Source organism: Lepisosteus oculatus, chromosome 2 (genome assembly GCF_040954835.1).
Source record: "Lepisosteus oculatus isolate fLepOcu1 chromosome 2, fLepOcu1.hap2, whole genome shotgun sequence".
Taxonomy (NCBI): Eukaryota; Metazoa; Chordata; class Actinopteri; order Semionotiformes; family Lepisosteidae; genus Lepisosteus; species Lepisosteus oculatus.
The window spans coordinates 50,652,158-50,670,077 of NC_090697.1; the positions used below are offsets into that span (position 1 = coordinate 50,652,158).

At 35.8% G+C, this 17,920-nt stretch overlaps 1 protein-coding gene across 1 annotated transcript in view; it reads left to right on the top strand.

Annotated features, from left to right (window-relative positions):
* LOC102689302 (pleckstrin homology domain-containing family G member 1) overlaps positions 1-17,920 on the top strand; it is a 112,688-nt gene that overhangs the window by 17,851 nt on the left and 76,917 nt on the right. The gene's annotated exons all lie outside the window — the stretch shown is intronic.

A 17,920-nucleotide genomic window follows, 5' to 3' on the forward strand; every position in this document is an offset into this window, starting at 1 on the left:
CCAACTATACAACCTGCAGCATGTTATACAAATGTTCTTATATATGTACAAAAAGAAATATAAACATATGACAATCAAGCTGTTTCCAGACCGTAATATGCATGCTTGCTGAATATTCTAAAACTCTAATTAATATTTTTTAACATAGTGTTTTCTTATATAGCACATAGTGTAACACCTGAAAGTCTTGTGAAAAATTGTGTACCAGGTGGTTCTAAACTTCATTGTTTATGTAGTGGGCAAAGTTATTGAGTGGCTGCATTAATTTGCACAAAGTAAATCTCTTTTAGGGAGGAAAAAATGAATGTGGAGTAGAGGTTTACCACCAATGAAATTATGAAGCAAACAGGTGGTTTTAATTGTTGTCCTTTTATTGGGTAGTTTTAGGCACACAATATTCATAACTCGGAGAGCAGAATAAATTATGAGATTAAACTATAATAACAGGCTGTCATGGTTTTCTACATATCAATTAATTTATCCAGAATGAGAACATTGTGCTGCTGTGTTGCCACAAGATAGCTGTGCATGCCAGCAAATTTTTCATAGATCTTAGATGAAGTAAATTAAAGGCGGCCAGATAACCCTTTTTTGCTAACTGAGCACATATTGAAGGCTTCTTGTTTTTGTCAGATTATAATTTATTTCAAAGATTCTAACAGGCTAATACAGTACATATAATGGATTCATGTTAGATGTTCACCTTCCTTTCCTGCATATTTGTATGACTGTGGTTGTAGTGTTCATGCACATGGTTTATAGGAGCATAGACTTAAAATGTTTAGTATAAAACACAAAATAGCTAACAAACTGATGCAAAAGATGTTCGTTTCTGACTAACTCACGAACTTAGGTCATTGTGGCCTTTGTGTTTTTTTTTGATCCAGCAATTTAATAATTAAATTCAGATAATTTTATGAAAAGACATGCCTGCTAAATACATCTTGATGGTCTGGTTTTGGTGATATTTACACATGATAACTTTATGTACATTTCTGATCAAGTAAACAATTATTGAACAAATAAAATTGTTTGAATCCTCATAGAACAGATTTGTTTGGGGCTTCATATGGAAGTCCTGAACTTTTATTCTATTATTGAAAGATATCACCCTTTTGAGCCGAGACCAAGGAGGTTAAACTTAATTAATGGACACATTTTTATCCATATGTAAGCATCTCCTAGCGGCTAATGTAACATTTAATTCTACACTCAGAGAAGCCAAAAGTCCATTTCTTTTGCTTCTTGATAAATAACATGACCGCGTCAAGGATCTAAATAGAGAGCATTGCCCCAGATTTGAAAAAGGAATGACAGGGGACTTTGTTGAGTGGCTCAACCTGTAAAGATGCTCATCTGAGCCCAGATGGGGATCGGTGGTCCAGGCATCATGACCAAGTTTCCAAACCATGTCACTTGTCAACAGGGGCAAGGATTCCCCTGGTTGTGGTACGCAATCGGCTGAGGGCTGCTGGGGATAGAGTGTGAATTTGCGGCCAGGGCTGTCTTGCCTCTCAGGGGCTTGCGGGCTTGTGGTGATGTCAGTGAGGGATACATCTCATCTCCAGTTGCCTCAGAACTTCTTGTAAAGTGACCTGTTAAAGGAGGAGTTTGTCTACAGTTCCTCAGTCTCCCCTACACTGTGGTCATAATGTTTGTAGCCTCACTTCAGGATGTGAAAAACACATTTGGCAACTCCTAAACTGGGGGTAATAATTTCTGGGTTTTTTTTTTGTTTAAAAAGTATAAAAGAACTAAAGAAAACAAATGCCCCCCAAAATGTTTCTTCAACAAAAGTTTCAATTAATCCATGTGTTAATATTCCTCATAAAAGATTTTTAGAATTTCAAACTTGTACTCTTCATTATGTTAAAATTAACGCTTTTTATTAATTTTTACAATCATGATAAAATGAGGTTCACTGCACTTTTCTAAAATGCAAATAAGAACCTGTGGATAATTTCAATTAAATTAGTTTAATAGAATATTGTCAGAGGGGTCTTTTGACAAGTACTACAAAATAAGCTCATGTGAGGTATTATGCTCATGATTGCCTTAGAGAAAACAACAACTTACACTGCCCCTTTGCTGTTAAATGGCAATTAAAAGGCCACTTTCTATAATCTTCTGGGCAACAGTCAGGAAAAGCTTAACTGTTTATAATGTTGTTCAGAACAGAGATATTAGTTATAAAGAGTACATTAGCTTGTGTCTGGGATCATTTTAATAAACTTTGCGAGAAAACCGTACTAAATAAAACTTAATACTTACTATACCACTACATACAAGGTTGTACCAATAAATAAGGTAACAAACACCTATGGCAATATATTTGCCATTTTCCACCTAGTCTTGTGTCCCACAATGGCACCAGCGCACTGGACCTGGCATTATAAAAATTCTCATTGAGCTGCTAGAGCTGAAACCTGCAGTTACTGCCTCAGAATCCAAACCATCTCCTGTACAACTGCTTCTGTCAGCAATCTTTAAACTGGTCCTTGGAGTCCCCATAGACAGATGGTGTTCTGCAAAATCTCTTGAGTGTTTTTACAATCACAGTGTGCACTAGCGATACTTATGGAAATGTACAAGGAGCACGTTTCATTTTTAACAACACATGTAATAAAAGATGTCAACTGTTCCTCTTTATGAGCTATATTTTTAAATCATAAATCACTTAGAAATGGTCATTGACATGAATATGAATAACAATCCCAGATCCTTAAAAGGTACTAACTAGGGAACAGTACTGTAGGTTTCATATCAAACAGGACCGTGATCTTAATGCTATGTTTTCATAGGTCACAAAGATGTTACCTGCCTCTTAAAAATGGATAGTTTTAGTAACAAAAATGTATATACTGTAACTTGAATATACCCTCACTATTAGTAAGAGTGTTTTAAAAATCACCTTACTTACAGTATGTGAACAACCCAGTTAACAATTTTGTTAAAGCTCATCCATCGGGGTTTCAGATCTGTGGGAGAGAGACAATTCTAAAATGTTGAAAACGATTTGGAAGATTAACATGCTATGGTGCAGTTCATTATTCATGTGTTTTGGCTGCAGATATTTCAAATAAACTTTCAGAACTGCTCCAGACGATAAAACTAAAACGTGCTATACAGTAGGTCTTTGATATTTTTTGTAAACAAAAAGCAAATGCAGATAAGTGTGTAGTCTGAATCCTGTATGTTCCAACAAGCTATCTATTTCAGAATAAGAGAATAAGCTGTTCATTTTGCTTAAATTTGATTTCTACCTGTAAAAGTTCATTCCAAGCCATATTTTGCTTTTTGAAGAAACACGTTTAAAATGTCCTTTTCTGTATGTCTATATTTCTAAGATGGAAAATAGAAATTGCTCAAGATATGCAGTGCTATAACATTGAAAAGCATTTCAAAGTGCATTAACAGGCATCAGTTTTATAAACTGCTTTTGTCTTTCAGTTGCTTAGCACTAAAAATGCATAAGAACAAGTGTTGGACCATAAATTTTAGATAGCTGTAATCTGTGCTGTTTGTTTGGCTCTATTGCGTGACTTGGATTAAATAGTGTTTGGTCTAAATATTTGATTTAGTCTTTCATTTGTTCCCCTAGAATATGCTTGGGTATTGTATTTATATTATTCTCAAAAATAGATATTCATCTCTACTTTTAATTAAAAACTGTAGATACTTCATTGTTTGCTACTGTGGATATTTGTTTTGGCATCTCTGGAAAAAAGTACAAAAACATAAATGTCCCATAATATCGCATGAAGTACATGAAAATGCAAAAAAAATATGCAATGCATAAATAGGTAGTGGGGGAACTACATTTACATACATTCATTGAGAATTTATTTTGCAGAGAAGACAATGGACTTTTAAAAATGTTTTCTGTAGGCCACAACCTTTTACTGGGGAAAAATGAAGGATAATTTTCTTTTTAATGGCATTTTCTCTCTCCCTTTCATTCTTCCAGATGATTAAGTAGCCTCTTGTCTTAAGATGGCAATGGGAAAGCTCACCCTCAGGGCTGTCAGTCAGTTGGTAATACCCGTGTGAAGTAACTGAAAGAGATGGTTTCTGGCTTGATGCCACAACACTAGCCCGTCCATTAAAGAAACTGCAGGATAGGCCTGCATGGTGGCAGTTTTCCTGGCTTTGTATTATGGGGCCCAAAAAGTTCAAATTGAAAAGCTGTGCAGTTTATTAGGGGTTGCAACACTGGCTATAGAGCCAGATAATGCTGTCTGTATGTGTGTTTCACTAATATGAATGAATTCTATTCACACAAATGCCATTAACTATGCCAATAAACTGATTTGCTTTCAAGCACAGATGGTGAGGCAACTAGTGCCAAACTGTCACACTGTCAACTTACAAGGATGAGGCTGGCTCTTAAACACCAAGACCTTTTTTCTGGTGCTCTCTTGGTTGCTGTGTGAAACATGGTACAAGATTGAAACAAGAAAATAAGTGGAATAATGTGGGCTGTTTACTGCGAGTGTCTCTCACTGTTTACTTCTAAGTCATTTTGCAGTGTTGAAACAGGTGAGAATTCTAATAGGAAAGGAAAAAGCCCCCATTAGTTTTTCACTAAAACATCTGCTGTGGTGCAGTTTCTATTTTAATTTTAGTCTTTCATTCATATATAGGCAGATGGTTTAAGCTCCTAGCTGCCAGGGACATTGTTTTCTGTTTAGTTTTGAGCTCTGATGGAAATATCCTTTCTGCTTGCATTACTGATGTCCAACTGTGAAATTGGAAACACCCAATGACAACAAGCAGGATCTCTTTTATTTGTTGATCCTGGCCTCCTCATCTCTTCAAACAGTTATTTCTGATGAACACTTTAAACAGCACAGAGAAGGAGAATGTTTTCCTTCTCTGAAATCATGCGGTACAAATTCTAGTGAAAAGGTAGCTAATTTTTCTTGCCGTGTATTGACTGTTTTTTTTTTCACCCGTCATCAATATTATTTCAGAGCTCTTATGTTAGTGGTGGTTAAAACAGACATACCTATTAAGTGTCAATATGTAGATGTCTAATTTAAAATTAGGGCTTTTCAATTAAGAGGTCAGATCTGACTAACAAACTGCATATAAACAATCTGACCATCACATCTCTGTCCATTTTGCACATTTTTCTTGCACACTGCTTAATCAGGTGTTACATAATACATAGTTCTAATGGATGCAAGTGTCGGATCCTTCTTTGTGAGGCTTATTGAAATTAATACAGGAATTTAAAGGAACCACACTTTATTTGATTCATTGGCACTGATAAAATTAATTTGATTTCAGGAACACCTTATTTTTGAGTGACTTTATCATCTCTAAATCTCAAATACTTCAAATCTTTCTTTAAAATCTCGGATGAATCAATCCTTACAGTGTGTAGGGCAGAAACCTACTGTACATCAACACCATTCACTTCACATATATATTATTTCTTTATTCTTTAAAATAAAAGCTGACTGCTTGAGGCCAATGTAATTAATGTCATTCTGGTAGTGAATAAAATCCCCAGTATTTACAGGGTGTGGACTACAAATATAAAAAGATATCCCAAAGTATTTATGGCATTTTATAAATACTTTAATAAAATGTCAGCCTCACATCATTTTAACGTTTATGATTTAATTATAGTCTGGCAAGTTGCAAACTGTGGTTCCTTTGTTCCTGTACTATGTTGCGTCTTTACATCAATTTCTCCCTGTATGTATGGAATGTTTTTTTCCCTAAACTGCTGAGTCATTTAAATATTTTATGCTTCATGTTTTCTGCAAAAAAGGTAAACTTTTATATGCTAAATCAGCAGTTATGATAATAACTTTTATTTAAGTTCTTATTTCCTTGACAGCTGGATACAAGGGATCAGCTGATAAGTTTGATGTCTTGGTAATGAAATGCACGGTAGTAAATATCAAGAATGGTATATTCTCATGTATGAGGCAGAAAATGTAGTTTCATATAAATTATGAAATGACTTCTGTAAGAGCCATGGCCCCAATACCCCCTTCTGAAAGAAGTCATGGACAGATTTCTCAAAGAAGGGTACACTTTTACTAAATTGGAGGTTTAGGGGAAATGGTTCAAGAGAATGGTACTAACTGCTGACATTGTTAAAATTAATGTTTTTCTTGACAAAGTATAGCCGAATACGATGTTAGCAGGTATTGGTGTGGAGAATGCAATCCTCTTTATGCTGTGCAGACTATACTCCCACTTGGAGAAGGCCAGGAGCTCAGTGAGAATGATGTTTTTTGACTTCTCAAGCTCCTTCAATACTGTTAAGCCCCATCTAATTGGAAGGAAACTTACAGAACTGCAGACCAACCCTGCTCTTATGAAATGGATATTGGATTATCTACAGGCAAGTCCACAATCACTGAGACTAAAGGATTCAGTCTCACTTCTACTTCACTGTAGGACGGGGGCACTCCAGGGTACTGTCCCTGCCTCTTCAATCTTATATACCAATGTTTTCAAGTACAACAACCTTTCCTGTCATCTAATGTTTTTTCTAATAATTCTTCAATAGTTGGCATCTTTACCAAAGACAGTGATACTCAGTTTAGAGAGCTGATTCACAAATTTGTGGTTTGGAATAAGGACAATTGTTTACAGCTTAATATCTGCAAAACCTAGGGACATGTGGACTGTAGAAGGAAAAGACCTACTGTTCTCATTAACATCCAGGGTACTGATGTGGAGTCCTACAAGTGTGGTCTTTTATGTTGGGAGAGGGGGGTAACAGACTCTGTTTAACGTTATAGGTTTATTAAGATGGTGGTTGCTATTTTTGGGACACAGCTGTAGTCTGTGGAGGACATAGTACAAAAGCAGATCCTAAGGAAAGACAGACTTATACTGGGAAATGTGTGGCATCCTTGCCACAGTGATTTTGGAACAAAAGCTCTTCGCCTTATAGCTCCCCAATGCCCTACAGAGGTTTATGAGACCCTTTATGTCGGCGGCCATGTGCGCACTGCATAGCTCTAAAGCATTTTAAGATTTTTTTTTAATTTGATTAGTTGTGTCAATGTACTGCATTACATGTCTGTTTTTAGAGTAACTGTCATGTCTGTCTGTGTAGTGTTTTCATAATCATTTATGTCTTTGAGCTCTGCTGGCAACTTAATTTCCTCTTTGGGGATTAATAAAATGTATAATGTTGGATATCCTCTTATTTTGTAATCCCCATATAAAAATGGGGTGAAATGAAACTACTGTATACTTAAAAGCTAATGCATGTCAGAAGTTAACTCTTCCATTGTCCACTTGTTGTATATTCTGGTTTGTGCAGATTAATGAGATAGAAATTCCCATGTTCTGTGTATATTATTTATTCTATAATATGAATGTTTTGTTACAATACATTCGCTTACAATATGTTCAGATGTTTTTTTTGATAATATACTGCTGAGGTTCTTGATTTCTACTGTATGGAATGTGTGCTATGAGAGTGTTGATAATTATGTGAAGTTTCAGTACCTGTTTTGAACTGGTCCTTTTCTGAAGTAGTGATTGCTAATATAAAATTCAGCAATCAGATGTTTATAGCTGTTAAGGGCTGATATTTTGTGTCTGGAGTTTTTTCTTTGCTCTAAATGTTTATCCAGTCACTTGATGGAGAAAAGCTTAGGTACTACTCTTGCCAATATGCTCACAATTGGGTCCATATGTGGATGAAAATTGTTTAATGAAAAACACACTTGCATATCCCAAATACAATTACATTAACCCAGACCAAAGCTGAAGATGAAACTACTTACTGACATATATAACTTACACATACCCAAAAAAGCTGATACTGCAACATTTCAAGCAGGGCATGTTTCTAATTCCAAATAGCAATGGCGTATAAAATTACCGTATATGCAGGGGATATTACAAATATTCATGGGAGCACATGCAGTAGCTGTGTAGTAATTAAGAAGACCATTTCAGCATCCAAAAATTCATAACGTTTTTCCACATGCAGAGAGGCTGTGATTATCCAGTCTTAATCAAGCTGAGCAGGCTTCAAGCCCGGAATATCCCAAAGAGCTTCAGATGTCACAGATGCCAATAACGTTATAGTTATACAATAGTGTCAAAGGAGGAACATATTCATGCTATACACATGGTGGTGTTTAGAAGAGGTTGGTTTTGTAATGGTCTGGTGAAGCCTAGCTTATAGTCAGATAGCAGACCTAGCCATTGAGGTCAACCTAATACAGAGTAGATCAACTTTCTCAACCCTACTCATCATTCTCTCCATGTACGTCAGTGTCCCAGGTCTTGGACTGCAATACAAAAATTCCTGTCTCCACAATACTGTTTCTCTGTGGGACTGACATCCTTGCCGGTTTGGGAACCCACCTCAGATTCATTTCTGCTTGATCAGGGAATTAGTCAGCATAGTGATCACCTTTGTGATTACCTCTTTGAGATACAGACGCCTTGTATGGCCAGCATGATCATAAAAGGTTGCATGACACCAGCTTGTACAGTAAATGTAAACTGTAACTACCCGTGTAATGTTATGGAAAGAAAGATGTAGAACATGTTACCCCTAAGATGATGAAATTGAACTGTGGGATGTTGCTGAAGTTATTTGGATGGTCTTACTACTTTTACATTCTGTAGGTGGATGCCTCTTAGGAGCAGTCTTATTACCAGTAAATATATAATGTTCCATTATATATGTTTCAGTTTTAAAAAAATCATCTCCTGATAAATGCAATTGATAAATGATTGATAAATGCAATACTAATTATTCTAATTGATCTAATTATTATACTTACTAATGCTAGAGATCTCACCATTTATTTCGCGATTAACTGTTAAATATTTCCATGACATTAAAGTATTTGGCAGGTCAACTTTTCCTGGTCTTCGGTGAAAAGCTTTCCAGACTGTGACACATCTGGTTTTTGCTTATATTTAAAATATCAGATCATTCATGTAAAATGCTTGTATTGTAAGAGCTTTCCCAGACCTGAAAGGCTGAACCCAAGTAATAACGTAATTTCTTAAAGGTTGTGTTTTAGAGTTGATATATAATTTCATTTTTTTCCCCATTTCATTTTCCAAGAATTTCATACACATCACTGTCACCCCTCAGTCCTGGTTTCTGTTGTATCATCTTCATTTTTTTAAATGATGATAACATTCATTGTTCATACATGAGTAGAAAACAAAATGAAACCCAGTGTGAACTGTATTGGTTTTTAGACAGTAATTGAGTGAGTTAGGGTGTGGACAGGCTAACAGTCTTACAGATTCTGACTTTGATTCTATAGTATCTTCACTATAAGCGCTTTGAGTGGAGTGTCCAGAAAAGTGCTATATAAGTGTGAGAAATTATTATTATTATTATTATTATTATTATTTATTCACAGTTTTTTAAAGCTGTTTGCGTGTTGAGAGCTTTTATCCATATCTTTTTTCCTAGTGTGTTGATGCCTGTGCAAGTCTTTATCAAGTTCATCAAGGTTTGGACTTCTTTTGAGGAGAGCCTTCATGAGTTTTATATGGAGGTCAAAAGAAGGTGTTTTTAGTCTGGTTTGTTGTGCTGTAATGTATCATGTATATCAGGTGTGACTCACTGCGATGGCTATCTTATTCATGTTTTCAACTGTATCTGCTTTGTTATGACTTGGATCTATCCTCAGGGTATAGCAAAGTTAGTCTTTCTTTCTTAAACAGGGTAGGGTCTGTTTGGTCTCTTTATCTGAATGTTATATTTTTTAAATCCAGTTTACAGTCTTGTATGTTAGTGTTATGTTAAATATCTATGATTGCATTGCTAAAATGTCTTTACTGATTTATGTATTGCCTTTTAGGAATTTTATCCTTAATACACCAACAATATACTATAATAAAACATGTTGATTTTTGTACTTACATTGAGTACAATCATGGGTTATCACTTGAGCATCACGTTCTGTGTTCTTATGTCCATTGTGTGTAAATAAAGCTAGCTGGTACCAAATTTTTGGTAACTGCAGGTTAAAATATTATGAATATTTTAATAAACTATTAATAGACTTAATCTTAACTGTTTTCAGGCTGTTGTCTCACATTTTTCCATTTATCTTGCTTTTTCTACCTTGTTTCAGATGGAGCTTAGTTTTGACTTATTTTAGTTTCTTATCTAATGGCAGCCAATTCTGCCTTTGCAGTCCTGGAGGTAAGCTGGACCTTGCTAAGGTTTTAACTGTGACGATATGACTTTTTTTGGTCATTTTATTATGTTAGAAAGGGAGCCGCCTGTAATATACCCCTGATGGTTATAGGACAAGCCATTATATCCTTTACTATTACATTGTCACCTGAGGGGATAAAACAGAAGACATCATCTCTGCGAGGCCAAACTAAGAAAATAAGCAAGGCTGAACTTAGACCCTTTTAACTCATTTGGTTGTATGTTACTAGTTGATCTGAGGATCTCACTGAGCTTAAGAAGTTAAATCTTCAACAAAATGGCTAGCTACTGTAGCCTGTAAGTATTTCTTTACACAATTGAGCTTGATCTCAAATTTTAACATGCTCTAAACAACAAGGATAAAACAGTACAATGCCTGTGTGACCTTCTGGGTAAAAACCCAGTCTGTAGTGTTGGTGCTATCACTGTTGTAGTTACAGTATGTTACAGAAAAAAAGCCATGTTCTTTTATCCGGTCTTGATTCAACCTTTTGAATTTTGACAAAGACAAGTTGGCTGTTTTTTTTCCAGTTTTTCTTTTAAAAATATCTAGGTTATTGCTTTTAAAATGTTTTTATAACTTAATACAGTACAAGCACTGTAGCTTCCTGAACGTCAAGATGATGCCGTTGTGTGCCTTGTGAGCGGAGCACATTTCCAGTGAACAGTGGGAATAAGCCCGGAGATAGATGCAGTGCAGTGTAACAGATGGCAGAAAAATATTTTAATCTCGGAAGGTCATCATTTCAGCCTAATTTCCCAGAAGGAGGCAAAAGTCAGTCAGCCTGAATGTAAACACTGGTGCTTACAAAAAACAGGATTATAAGTAAATTATTTAATAGTAGTATAGGGCAGGAACCTTAATGTTGAATAATCTAGGGTAGCAGTGTATTTAAGTGATGAACCATATTTTGTTTTATTGTTGTGTTTTGCATATGTAAAGGAATGAGTAATGTTTATTTTTGTAATACAAACCATGCTGCTTTGAGGAGAAATAAGGCTTTTACAGAGAACAGTTTGACTATTACAAGAGACTGAGACTCTGGGTGGCACAAAACATATTTGTAGTTAAATTAAACATGCTTCACTGATTCTTAAGTCTTTAATAAATATGCACAAACTGTAGCATCATTTATATGCTGTCGCTCATTTTAGGTTCTTCCCTCAGATAAGCCATTTTTATTCAATATGTAAAGTATATTCCCAGTGTGTCCTCTTACTGAACTAAGAAAAAAAAATTCTAGCACTTATTTGCTGAGAAATGTCTGGAGTACTCAGCTTTTCAGTGATAACGTTAGTTTGCACTAATTTTTCTTATATAACTCTAAACACATCTTCCCAGAATGGGGTATATAGAATATTACCTCCATCATGCTTCCGACTTTGCTTAAAGTACAATTATGAGCCAGGAGAGTTTGGGAACAAAATATATTGACAGATGAGACTTTTACCAGCTAAACCGTTACCAAAGTAATGCTTCAAAGACAGCTCCCCATCTGTGAAGCCTGTTGAAGGTGATGCTATGGTCTGAGAAAACATGACTGCCTCTGTGACTGACTGGCTCATTCACCTTTGCTGATGATGTTACTGAAGATCAGAATGAATTCTGAGGATTACAGTAACATTTTGTCTTCTTCTGCAGAAAAAAATACTTCCAAACTTGTTGAGTGGTAGTACACCATGCAGCATAACAATGACCCAGTTCAAGCAAGGAGTTTGACTTGGCTAGTCTGATTTCTCCTGCTAAATCCAAGTGAGTGTGCATTTTACATGCTGAAGAAAAACATCTGAAGTTGGATCATCCCAAGGACAAGGATAGGCACCAACACACAGAGGCTGTAGCAGTGTCTTTATAGAACATGTTTGGTGGGCTGAAATGATCACGGGCTTCATGCAGTTACTGCCTCAAAGAGATCAAACTTTGATCCAAAACTGTGATAAAAAGTACCTCTTTATAGAAAGGGTAGCAGGTGTCTACAGCAATCTGTCCAGCTGTGTTGTTTAAATGTATTCCAGAACTAACCAAATTGCTGGTATCCTTGGTAGGAATACAGGTGGATTGCCTATTGCCTACTGTATAATTCCAGTTTTAGCTGTTTTTTATAGTTCCTTTTCCTAGATTCTTCTTCTTTCCCAGTAACGAGGGGAACTGGAATTTAAGGGTGTGCAGCTATACTGTGTGTTAACATTGTCAAAGGTATTCCAGAGTTTGGTTTAAACCTTGCTTCCAGTTACAAGTTTCAAAATTAGGTGGTGTCTTTCCTGTAATGTCCGACATGCCAATATAAATGTCTCGCAGTTGGCCCTTCTAAATATCTTGCCTTTCAGATGGATACAGCATTGTCTTCTGTGTTTTTCCCACTAGGTTGGAGTCAAACAGGTGAACTAGATTCAGTGAAATGTAAGAAGGAAACATTTCATTAGGCAAGGAGAGAAGCCAAATTGCAAAGGCCGCCTTTTTCCCCTGTATGCAGCCTTCTGTGTTTCTGCAGTAGTAATGTATTACTATCCTCACTATGATGTTTTTAATTGCTTTTTTTTAGGGCGAATGCTCTGAATAAACAATAAATCTTTGTGGCAGCCTGAGTAATACAGAGTCTTAAAGATTGAGGGCATGTTGATTTTGCCCAGACTTTACAAACCTTTAAATGTGAGAAGTTCTGTTTGGTTGGAGTGGTGAAAGAGGAAGTATTCTTGTTCTTTGCTGGGGCTAATCCAGGTTGAAACAGTATCTCTCATCTGTGTAAAGGTGTCCTTCTGCTGGAATGTGGTGGTTGTGCTAAAGAATCCTTTCCTTTCTTTGTATCCCCCGGGTTTCAGTAAGCTGGTTTCTACTGAGATGCCTGATAAAGGGCTAGAGGGAACAGTCTGTGGTCAGGAATGAAGGTTAGTATTATCTTACAAGTGGGGATAAATCTCTTCTCACCAACCCCCACCATTACCACCTCTGTCTTGACTGAGTACGCACTGTATGTAGCTGAGCTGAGAGAGTGCTCTTCCTTTGAGTAAGCTCTTTTAAATTTTAGTATTCAGATTATAAATTAATACTTTAATACTGTATATTGATTGATTAATTACATTACCAATTTTCTTTTTTCATGTTATTTTAAAATTATACACTCTATATCATAGAAATGGAGGAAGTTTTAAAGATACTAGGCTGGGATAGTCTTCATTTATTTAAAAATTCCATTTATTTTGTTTAATGGACTTGCTAGAGTTTTTGGAACAAATTAGCTGTATCATATATAAACATTTCTTAGGTTTTCGGAAAACGTTTGATTAAGCACTGTCGAAGACTAGTTTTGAAATTTAAACCTGAAGGAATATCCATGTGTTCTGAATTTCTTAACATGCAAGTAGCAAGATAATGATTAAAAACTAAAACCTCAATGTGGGCTGAGACAGAGTAGAATGGGAACTCACAGGTGACCTATTGCTATAGTTGTTCATCTTGTTGGGCATCTGAAGATGTGGCAAAGTAAATATGCAAAGAGCTGGTGAGAAAAGGGAAATAAGTGTTAAAAAAAATATTCAAGGCTGAATAGAAGCCTATAAATGTAGGCAAGTAACAAAAGGAAGGAGCATTTGTTACATATGAGGATGTGTGTTGAATTATCACTGTCTGTACCTTAGCAGTATGTTAAAACAGTGCAGCAATGTTTACTAAAAATTAAATTATATAAAATTTAGTACAGCTGTGGTCACTATAAGATATATTATTGGAAATACCCTCCAAGAAGGTCTTAAAGGTGTATCATAAAAAGAGATTTTATTTTTGTCTTGAACAGTGGGGATAACAAGCGATCTTCATAAAAGTAAGGAACATTCTGAGAAGTACTGTCAGAGATAATAGAACATACACTAATTAAGGAAATGAGGACTGGATATAAGTGAAAATTTAAGAGGAAGTGCATTTAGGAAAGAAGATTGGAGATCATCTGTCTAAAGGGTCAAGGCAGAGACCTACCTATCCTTTGTTGTTGAAATTGACTATCTTATAGATGTTTTTTTTTAAAGATTGGGCAAACTTCCAAAATCATGCTTTAAACCAAAAAGGAAATCCATTGTAAAATAAATGTGTTTTAAGTACTACGCAAAAACTGTCAGTAATTTCTGGTTTGATTTAAATAATTAAATAACTGTCACAGATACACTTCCTGAGAGGGAAGAGCCTTTCCAGAGATTATACAATTATATAGATGTGGAAGCTCATTGTTTTCTCACAGTCTGCTCTTTACCTTCATGATAGATGGGAAAGAGGGCTGGTGAGTGAATTACGGGATGCAAGCTCTGCAGCGAGCACCCAGTCCTGGCTGTTTCATTGTTCCTCAAAGAGACGGTCATCCCATTGGCGTAAATGTTAAGGACATGGATGCACCATGAGTTGGGGGGAAGTGGGTCACAGCCAGGGTTAGACGAGACGCAGCACAAACATAAAAGTAATTTATGTAACTGCCGGCTCCAATCCATTGATGGGTTGCTAGAACCACAGCTGTTACTTTTTTTGGGACCCACCGGCCACAGATGCATGATGCCTTTGTTTAATCGTGCTGAAACACATGAAAATCAAAGAGTGGAATGAGTTTGCGTGTCGGCTGCTGCACTGTAGATCCAACTGCAAACCGTTTTAATTGTGGCTGTAATCAATAGTCACTGTGAAATGTCTTTGCAGTGGTGATGGATATGTTTTCTGCCAAATTGAATCTGACAGTGTGTTTTGGCTACCCCCCACCCCCATTAGTTAAGCCTGAACTTGTTCATTCAAATGAATAAGGATATTATGCTCATTATTTTAGGCTTTTCCCTTTTTTGTACATCTGTCTTGAGGGCTAAATTGCTTTTCTTACAGATGCATTTTTATGTTGCTATACAGTTCTTAATCTTGCATGTACATCAGGTTTATAAAACATTTCACACAAATCTTAACCTGTAGCTATCTTAAAAAGCCACAGTAATTTTGGACTGTATGGATTCTTTGTGTTCATGCACTTTATTTTCTTATGCATCAACAAATAGTACAACTTGATAAAGATTACTCAGATTTGTTTTATGCCAAATAAGAGATCATTTAAGATGTTTCAGAGGCATTTGGGCATACAATTTAAACCTAAGCTGTTTGAAAATATATTGAATATATTAGTTGTATGTATACTGTAAATATAAAAATATCCTCTAACAAAATTCAGATGTATATGTTGTTTGCTTTTGAATTAAAGATTAGATTACACAAAACTTAGAACATTGCACTGTTGAACACAAGCGGTTCAGTATTTGTTTACACTTTTCATGAGTTTCTAATAACTTATTCCATACACTGTTTTCCTTTTCTTTTAGCTTATCATTCAACTTCCTTATTATTTGTGTAAACTTTCTGCTTCCCTGACTGGTATGTTGAAACTAATGTATACCAGGAAGTGAGTGCATTTTAATTCACATAGGTTCCATGTTAGGTCCCTATGTACACTTAATTTTGCAAATTCGCTTATTTTATGCCAAATACAAAGCATTTAAAATGTTTTTCAAATCAAACTTATAGTCCTTAACTAGGATTAGAATTCCACAGTGGTGTTAATTTTGCAGCTTGCACTAGTTTAGAATAAAGAAAATTAACTGTTGTCACAGCCCCTACTGGTTCAATCAGACTGAAACTGGGTAGGTTTGATTGTAACTATTTACAAAGTGCAGTGAAAGCCATTATACTGTACCTGAGTAACTGAACAAGTTTCTACACCCGTTCTTTTTTTTTTCAAAGGCTGTAAGTAAATGTGTTTATAGTGAGATCTTTCCACTGTTGTATTAAAACCCTTTACATTTTTCAAAGCTTTGCAATTAGAATTGTACTGTCATAGAACAATATCTGACAAACGCAAGATTCCGCATAGTAGAGATCCAACAATATGTAGCCTTTAGCTGATTAAATTAACTTGCGGTTGAAGCACTAAACTGAAAGATGTTGCTATTGACACTATAAATAAAAACATTCTTCTGGTTGCCACAAAAATGCATGCATTAATTTATTGATTAACTTTCATTTTATGCATCTCCTGGATTTACAATGTTATGGATAGAATAGAGCATAAACACAACTTAAGTGCAAGATTTTTTTAGTATTGCTGTCATACTGCCATACATCAATATTTTAGACATGTTATGCTTTTCTTCTTAAATATGAACAGTTAATCTGATAGATGACAAGTCTATTCATACACAATTTTGTAGGTTCACCTACAAAAATGTTAGTTCATATCTTAAAGTCTTACCTCTTGTGTGTGAGAATGAGCACTTGTGTGACCACAAATCTGTTAGAAATAAGGATTACTGTGTTTTGGGATCACACCTGTAAAGGAGAAGAGGAAAAATGCAGAGTCCATCCGTTTGTCATCAGTGCTCTGCCAGCTGATAGGAGATGTCCATTGTTGGCCAAAACCCAGTGAATCTCATTTATAACTCAGGAAGAACCACCTGAGAAATCGCTTCTCATAGCATCAACTGCAGCTGCTGAAAATAATTAGCTCACACTCAACAGATGACACTCAACTGACCAGCCAATAACAATAGTTTTGTGACTCAAAGTCACTTAGCTATACAGTACATCTGACCATTTTTTTGACAAAAGATGATCAAGCCTGGTTTTGTTGCTGAGCTTGCAATAGTAGATCATATGTATAATCTTTATAATTAAACAGTTCTGTTCAATAACAGTAACACTTGTATGTGGACCATTATTGCTGACTTTGAGAGCAAGCTTTTTTGATTGGAATTGTATGATTAATACTTCCCTTGTTACAGCAACACCATTGTCAATATAACTCTGAACTTACAACAAAGTGCATTTCCCCAGACATGAATGGTCACTTCAGACTTGCTTCATTTCAGACTTAATTCAGATACAAAAATATCTTTCAAGGAAATGAAGGTAGCTACAATGAATGTCAACTGCTATTTTAACAAACCTCTAACCAGCATTGTTTATCCAGATAGTACCCAGGAATGTGTCTGCCACATTCCATGCTATTCTTATGAGCTTAAATTTAGTTTGCTTGCAGGTCTTCAGTTGGACTCAGTGTGGCCTGTTTTGCAAGGACACAATTGTCAAACTTAATTCCAGGAAACTAAACCATCTCAAGCACTGGGCAAAACATCCAGAATGCCCTTTGTAGGCCTTACTGATTGTTTGCTGGAACCATTTGCGTTGCTCTCTGTAATCTTTTACTTGGCTGCTCACTTTGCAAAGTTCCAGACTGTTTTGTCTGTTGAGATTCATACTCATTCCTTAGAAGTAACCTATTTTAAAAGGCCTAAAAACTTGGCCTCAGATCATGAACATGGATGATCAAAAGGAGCACTAGCTCCCTCAGTGATTTTTCGTCTTTTGATCCACAATGAAACTGATAATAATCTTGTTTACTGTTCTAAAACCCAGCACAGATTTAAGCTGTAGTTCTTGCTGAGGAAATGAGTAGGAGTCCCCAGAGAAGGTGAAACACAGAGAAAGCGATGTACTATTCTATTTATTCTGGCATGTGAGGTGCTCTGCATCTGTGGTAAGGTTGTAATTTGTGTGTTTGTGTGAGAAACTAAATTTATTTCTCTTTGTTTTTCCACCACTTAATCCAGTGATAGAGCACACATCTGGATTTTCAGGCCATCAACAAATTAAGTTTTAAGAGAGAAAGATTAGCAGAGCCATTTAATTTGATCGGACTTGAGAATTTGCTTCAGTATAGCAAAAAA